Genomic DNA, 8,029 nt, shown 5'->3' on the forward strand with positions numbered 1-8,029 from the left:
GAAGGTTACTGGTCAGCTGGCTTTGTAATTAATTGGTGTTTTGTTAGGAGCAAGCATAGAGCTATATGAACGTATACTAACTTGTCATTAGCTTGTTCTGTGAGCAAGTGAAGACATAGAGAGTGCTGTAACCACCTGGGTCACATCAGGTTACTCATTTGCTTTTATGGCTCCTTCAGAAAAAAGGTGTGTCTGAAGTATGACATGTTCTATATGCATCTGCTGTTTCCTTTATAGTAAGAGATGAAAACAGAGTTCTCTGTTTGTCAACTTAGCTCATAGGGGTGTGGAATTAACCCCTGAGCAGGGAGGGAACTGTCACCTGGACTTTCCTCCTACCTGCTACTTGCAAACAGCTGCTGTCTCCAGTCCTTTTCTAAGTCCTTAATTTTGGTCCCTTTGTAGCATTTAAATAGGACTGAAAGCAGATTGATTGGACAAGTGTGAGATGGATTTACATACTCAGAACAGTTAAATAAGCCTGTGGAGATGGTGCATGCTGTTTCAGCTTTCTGTTTAACCTGTGCTTTGCAATGCTTGGCCAGTACCTACCATGAATTCCTTATGTATGAAGAGTGTAGCCTATTCTACAGTACATGCTAGCAGTTACCAATAAATGTATTAAGCCTTTCTATTTTTCAGTCTTTGCCTAGTTCTCAAATGCACTTGGCTACAGGAATGTATTCTTTGTCCCTAGTCTTTGTTTCTTCCCTGTTGAAGAACTGTTCTTGATGACTTACTGAACACTTTGAGCTGTGTATTTGTATGTATATACTTCTGAGAGAGACTCTGCTGCTTAGACTTCTTGAAAGAGCTTCCCCAGGTAATGTTCTTCTCATCCTGCAGCTGGATAACATCCTGAATGCTCTCCGAGTGTATTTTTGGGCAGGGGTGGGTTACACAACCCCAGCTACTGCTCAGGTGTCCAGTACAGCTGCACGCAGCTTAGCAAGGAAAGCAAGTAACACACAAGTGTTTAATTAGGTTTTAGTATTAGAAAAATGTGAAGTCTCAGGAAAGCAGGCACCTGGAGCCTTCCCTGTCAGCTGTGGTAGAAGAGCTGTGACCTTTCTGTTGGTGCAGTGTCATTATCACTGCACAGTTTTGCTATCTCACTGTGGAGGCAATGGAGCGTTGTGTTGGCTGAGCTCTTTGGTTTCCAGATGTAGGGGAAGTTAAAAACAGTTTTGGCTCTTGTGAGCAATGAGGAGGAACGTTTTTCTAGTGACCTTGGAGTTTCAGTCTTGTAAATTGGAGTTTGCAGTTTTTAAGCCAGGAATTCCTTTTGGCAGATCATAGTCTCTCATCAGGCTGCCTTGCTGCAAAAGGGTAGCTGAGCTGGGATTGTTACTGCTCTGTGCCACACCTCTGGAAGCCCAGGGCTGGTTTTCACCTGAAATGCCTTATCACAGAAGTATTTGTAAACTTTGTGCTTGAAGTTAGAGTTGGAAAGGTTCACTGTGCATCTTCTGTAAGGTAACATAGTCCTTCCAAGGGCTTCAGTGTTACATACAGGTTGCATGTTTTAGTCAGGCTCATAGTCTCAGTCAGTGATCCCAGCAGCTTGGTTTCCCTGCCTTCTAATTCTGTGATCCTTGGTCCTGGTCCAGTTATCCCAGCACTGGAGCAGCCTGGTGATAATGTACTCCCACAAATGTGTTTGCTGCAAAAGACCTGTGAACTGTTGTTTTCAGGACACTGTTCTGTGGATGGTTTTCTCTTAGATGACCATTGAAATTCATGCCTTGCTAAGAAATACTGCCAGTTCTCTCTTAAAGCTGTGGGTTTGTGAATGAGTAGCAAAGCATTTTGAGAAAATGTCCTCCTTTTCTTAGAAAGCAACGTAAGCTTGTGGATAGAGATTTGCAACCAAATAACCGTCAAAAAGTGACTTCCCTCTGTAGCTCAGTCTAGCCTTTTTAATAAGGAAAAACTAACACTCTTTTACCTCACAGTGAGAAATTGTGTGACCCTGGTACAACCTTTGAAGAAAGCAAAGGCAGAGATGCTGGGCACAGGGGCAGGGAAAGACACTTCTACCTTTTTCCAGGGCTGGGCAGATGTGTTGACCCCTGCTAGACTGTACTCCTCAGCCCTTCAGTGCTCTGGAAAAAGAGGAGGGTTCTTTTGTGCACCTCTGGGCTAGCACAGGAATCTTGAATGTAGTTTTGATTCTCCTGAAAAGAGCCAATTTTCAGTGGAGATGCACCTGCACCAAGAAGTGCCAGAGGGTGGGAATATGGCATCACAGACCTGAGCCCAGCACAGCACTCGTGCATGTGCTGTGGGTGCATGAGAAGCAGCTGCTCCTGTGTGAGCTGATTGAGCACTGGGGCATGGATTAGTTGGGTGCTCATGTGAGCTGTCTGGAGGCTCGCTTGTCAATACATTGAGTGCTTGTGCATGAAGTGATTGGGAGGCTGAGTTATAAATAAATTGGGCACTAATGCATAAGCTAATTGGGCACCAATGCATGAAGTTTTAGGGCGTTCACGTGTGCAATGATGGGATGCTGTTCATAATTTCATGGGCTGTTCATGCATAAATCTATTGTGTGCTCATGCATGAACTGATCAGGCGCCCATCCTGCATGCCATGGCTCCTGCAATGTCTGCTCAGCCATTGCACACTGGCTGGGCTTTGTGTTTGCTGCTGGCTGGGAATACATGGACATTCATTCACACATCTCCTCTGCCTCCAGTCCTGGCTGGCCAGCAAGCACAGAACAGTATTTTCTGCAGGAGCTGGCCCAGAACAAATCCAAACCCAAACAAGCTTTTGGGCAGGAGATGACAACTGTGTGACAGGCTATCCAAAAATAGCTTTTATTTTCTGTATCCAAGGGAATTGACAACACTATGCTGTAAAAGATGATGTTGCTCTCACCTGTCCATGGACACAGAGCACATATTTGCAGCCACAGCTGACAAAGAGCTTGTGATGAGATCCATGGGGTTGATGGTGTGCTGGCCTGGTTTTATAGTCAATTAAATGGATTGAGTGCATGCAGAGACACTAGAAACCTGGACCCTGGTTTCTCCTGATTCCCAGGAGCTGCATGGCAGCCTTTTTGGGAAGGCAGTGGGTGTGTGGGATTGAGAGCTCTTGATTTCCCAGTGGAAGTACCTGTGTCCTCACAAAAACACTGTCACACCAGTGCTCCCACTCTTCTGGCCAGTGGTGCTGTGTAGAGCTGGAGTTTCAAGAAGCAGGAGCTGACTTCAAATAACTTCCAGCAGTAACATGCTGGAAAATGTCCTTCATCAGCAGGTACTGGAAGAAGCAGGAGCAACTCTTTCTGGGCATCCAGTACTGGAGGTAGAGCTTCAACAAAGTGGAGCTGGAATGAACTGGAAATCAAATAAGCTTATGTCCATTAGCTGGAGTTGTAGGAAGCCAGAACTGCCACAAGAAAGCTGGAGTTTCAACAGGGTGGACCTGAAAATCATCTTCAACTGAAAACTAGCTAAAGCTATAGGAAGCTGGAGTGTTCAGTAACTGGAACTGAAATCACCTGAACTGAGCAGCAGCAGCATCTCTCATCACAACTGCAGGAGCTGGAGCACAGGACAGAGCCAGAGCTTTAAGAAGCAGCAACTGAAGTTAGCTGGGGCTGGACCCTCTGTCAGCAAGAGCTGTAGGAAGCACGAGCATCTCTCATCCAGAACATCCAGTCATTGGCCATGAGCTGGAACTGCACCAAGCTGTGGTGTCCATCAGCCAGGGCTGCCTTCCAGCACTGCTGAACAGAGGAGCATCTGCTAGCCACAGCCTCTGATAGCCAGGGCCAAGGGAGAAATGACAACAGGAACTCCTGTCCTGCTGGCACAGAGCAGGGACTGGGAAGGTGCCAGGTGAGAGCTGCAGCGAGCAAGTGCAGCCCTGTATTACTGCATCAGTCCAAACAGGCACAGGGATCACCCCACACCCCCCTGCCTCAGCCAGGGAGCAGGGCAGGCTCTGAGAAACAAGTCAGCAGCTCATAGCTAAAACCTGCTGCTCTTATCTCTCTTCAAGTGATGCTTATCTGATGACAAATAAACTGTGTAGTGAAACAAGCAGCTCCTGTAGTGAAAGGGGGAAGGTACAACCCCAGCAGTGTGACATTTAATCCTTCAAGCAGGTCTGGTTAAGGGTTTTTACTGTTTTGAACTGCCTTTTCTAAGCCTTTGGTTGAAATTCTATCCCTGTGGCCTTTCTAATTATATTTATACTTTCACTTGACACTGGGTGGCAGCAGCTCTATGAACACACTATTCGTAATCCATTTCCTTCTCCTTTTCCTCTTCCTTCTCCTTCAATATTTTCACAGTTCAAGTACCAGAGCAATAAATTGGATGTGCTTATCACTTTTTGACGTTTCCATATATACTTATGCAGAATAGTTAACAATTTAGCTGTCATCTTTCTCTCCTTTTAAAAAGAGGAGAAAAGTGCATTTTCATAAAATTTCTGGCTCAAACGTTCCTTGAGGTGGTGAGGGCTGAAAGTGCCGCCTCTGGTTTCTGACTTTTGCCTCGCCTGCCTGATTGGCACACCCACACTATTTCCCTTTCAAGCTGCTTTGTTTCCAGATCCTCTGCTTTTCCTGTTGCACTTCTTGGTTGCAAATTTCAGACTCCTACGCTCTCCCCCTTGTCCTTAATGTGGCTGTTAAATTAGTTAAATCAGTTAATCTAATCAGTTAGGTTGCTGTTAATCCTTTTGCACATTATCACAACTGTTAAATGCAAGTTTCTCTTTCCAGGGTTCAGTCCTCTTAAGGGATAGGATGATCATTTCATCCAAAAGTACCAGATTGCACAATTACACCTACCCCTAGAGCAATTCTTGTGGAACTGTCTTTTCTTCCCTTTCAAAATTCCTTTTTTTTGCTGAAATTGCCATGCAGACAAAGGAAAACACGTCCTCTGTGGGGAAATCAGCAAGTCACCAGCATCAGCATGTGAAAAAAAGGACAGGCTAAATTCCAGCTTCTTTTAGCTCTAGACCATTAGGAGTCTGTTGCTTTAAGAGACATTCAGGGAATGTGCAGGGGAGAGACAATGATAATGTGGGGTATTTTGGAGCTTTTTTGTTTGGATGGTTTGGGGGTTTTTTTTATGCTGTACCTCTATACATCAAATGCAAACAGCAGCAGCCTGGTAGGTTTTAGGCAGAAGGAACTTGAAAATCATTAAGCCATTTTTTGGCCAGGGTGGGCTCATATCTGCAAGCCTTTTCTAAGGGAAAGGGCTAGGAGAAAAGTAAAATTTATGTGCAAAAACAGGTTAAAAAGAGTTAAAAGCTGGAAGACAAAAGTGCTTTTCTCCTGGCGGAGAACACAGGCAGTTGCAGACAACAAAATGCTTTTCACTGCTGTGTCGTGGTAATGAAAAAGAGCTCAATTCTCAGGTGTGGGGCTCTGTGGACTCCTGTCTTGGCTTTAAGGACAGCCAGAATGCACAGACTCACTGTACAAAAGGATTCACTTTTTAATCCAGTGGTCACTCCTGGGCCTGGTGTCATTAGGACACGTGGGGGATGGCACCTGCTAAGCTGGAAACAAGCTTGGATTTTTGGTAGGCATCAGGCTCTGCACGCAAAACCAAACGCAGTAGTTTCCAGCAGTTGTAACAGCTGCTCAAATAAATCCATAGTTTATAAAATTCAGTGTGACAATGCCTATTGGTAAGAATCTCACAAGCTCAACCAATAAACCCAACTGAATCTAATCAATTTGTAGCGAGCTCGTTGCAAAATAGATTTCAGAGAGCTTGACACAGAGCCACAGCACATCAGGAGTCACAATGACCTCACATTTGGGAATTCTGCCAAAGGATGCACCTGACCCCTGAGTTAAATCCTGCTGCTGTCTTGCTGCTATCCCCAAGACAGACAGCTGGGCACTATTTATGTGGCAAACAACTGCTAATGGGTTTACAAGAAAATAATTACCCACCTTTTCCGTGCCTGGTGTGCAGCTCAGTTTGCTTTGAACTTGTAACTCCGTGTCTGGCACCATCTTGCACATAATGTACAAAAGAACCAAGCCCTCATCTCTCACCTTTGATTACAAGAACAGCACCACAACCATGGGAACCACATCCCTGAACGTGGATATGCAACCACTTCATTGGTGAGAAATATAACTGTGAAACAAATTTCTGTACTGGGTGCATTCCTGTGTGCATGTTGATTTACCCCTATGGGTGTAGCCCTGCATCAAGATGTAAAGAAATCAGTCAGAAATATTCAGATCCGTGCCAGGCAACAAAACAACTGTGCTACATTCAGGCACAAGGAACATAAGAGAGAAAGAGTACAAGTCTTGTGCTGCCTTGCAAAAAGTGGGACAGGAAAAAGAATTCAGGAGAGCATGCTACATTATAGTTGGGAAGGCTGGTTTTAATTTTCTCTTCTTTCCCACATTTTCTACACAATTTGGAGGAAGCCAAATTGTCAGACTGTCAGAGGTTTCAAAACCCAAAGTAACACACAGCTCTCTAGAGTGACATCAAAATCATCAAGGGACTTAAATCTCTCTGGACTTTGTCAGACAAAGATAAAAATTCTTCTTGCCACTATACTGCATCCTCTCACTCTGCTGCTGTTCCTGCCTCTCTGAAGTGCTCACCTGCATCACCACTCTGATCTGCTAGCTGGGGGAATTCACTTTCATCTCACCAGCCCAGGGTAACTGTTCCCTCACCTCTGTTCTCTGTCAGGAACAACCTTCATCCTTCCTGCCTTCTAAGGCAGATTCTCTTGTGGCAGAAGTGCAGGGGAAAAGCACAGCTGCAGCTGAGTTTCTGAGGGAGCCACACCATGAAAGCAAAGCTGACAGGACAGAAAGGCAAAGCACAGATAAGAACAGCAAGGACAGAACTCAGACAATCACTAACATATCCACAAAACCTGAACATCAAAATCCGTTATTCAATGACTTTAAATTAGGAAATTCAGCAATAAGCATAATCTGATCATCATCCTGATTGTCTATTCAATTCTCTCATCATCTCCTGCACTGTGACACTACTTGAGCCTGACTCATTTACTCATCCCCTTGTTTTACATCAGCATAACTCCACTAGTGCAGAGCTGAAGTACATCTGTCTGTCAAAGACACATGGTGTGAGGTAAGTAATATTTAGTCTCTACTGTATCAGCTTCTGCTTGTTTCTGGAAAACTTCCCCTCAGTTAGCTGCACACATGCCAGAACTAGAATGAATCAATGTACATGGGAACTCTACATAAGTACAAAATAATCTGTGACCTCATTTATTGCAGCTTCTCATATGTCCATTTTTTCAACATCCACTCGGGAAAGCAAAATCTGAGTGGGGGACACGCTGCAAGAAATGACATCAGTGGCTCTCTCTCCAGGGTAGGCTTCTCTGCCTCAGTCTCTTCTGAATCACTTAGGAAGTATAATTCCAATCTATGAATCTGGACTTCTGTATGGAATGTGCTTGTAAAAAATTAATGTCCTTCTTGTTACATTGTAAGCTCATTTTATTTGCACACAAATAAACAAGCTAAATTAGACTTCATCAAGGAAATATATCCCACTGCTGCACAGACAATGCTAACTGCACCAAACTTATCATACAGGTATTTTTTCACTTAAAAAACATAGATATATATATATCTCCCAATAGTACTTTATATATGTATAAGGAAACTACATATAAATACAATGGAAAAATACATTCAAAGGCTTTTTATAAAACTTGTCACAGTATTATTTTAACTGTAATAAAAATATTTATGAGGGAAAGACAGATGCATGGAGAAACACAAATACCTAATGTCTAGTGCTTCATCTAAATCCCAAAAATAAAATTTAGTCTTTGGTATTACTAAACAAAGTTAAGTTGCAACCATCTACAGCTCACAGCCTCTGCCTCACTCTCTCTGATTCCACTTTGCACAGACTCTGCTGGCTACAAGTTTCCATAATAATTTGCAAACAGGCGGAGAAACAAAACCAGCTAAATGTGTAGTCTCTTCTTTCAAGGACTCCATCCAACCTTCATTGAATTAGAT

This window comes from Catharus ustulatus, chromosome 5 (genome assembly GCF_009819885.2).
Source record: "Catharus ustulatus isolate bCatUst1 chromosome 5, bCatUst1.pri.v2, whole genome shotgun sequence".
NCBI lineage: Eukaryota > Metazoa > Chordata > Aves > Passeriformes > Turdidae > Catharus > Catharus ustulatus.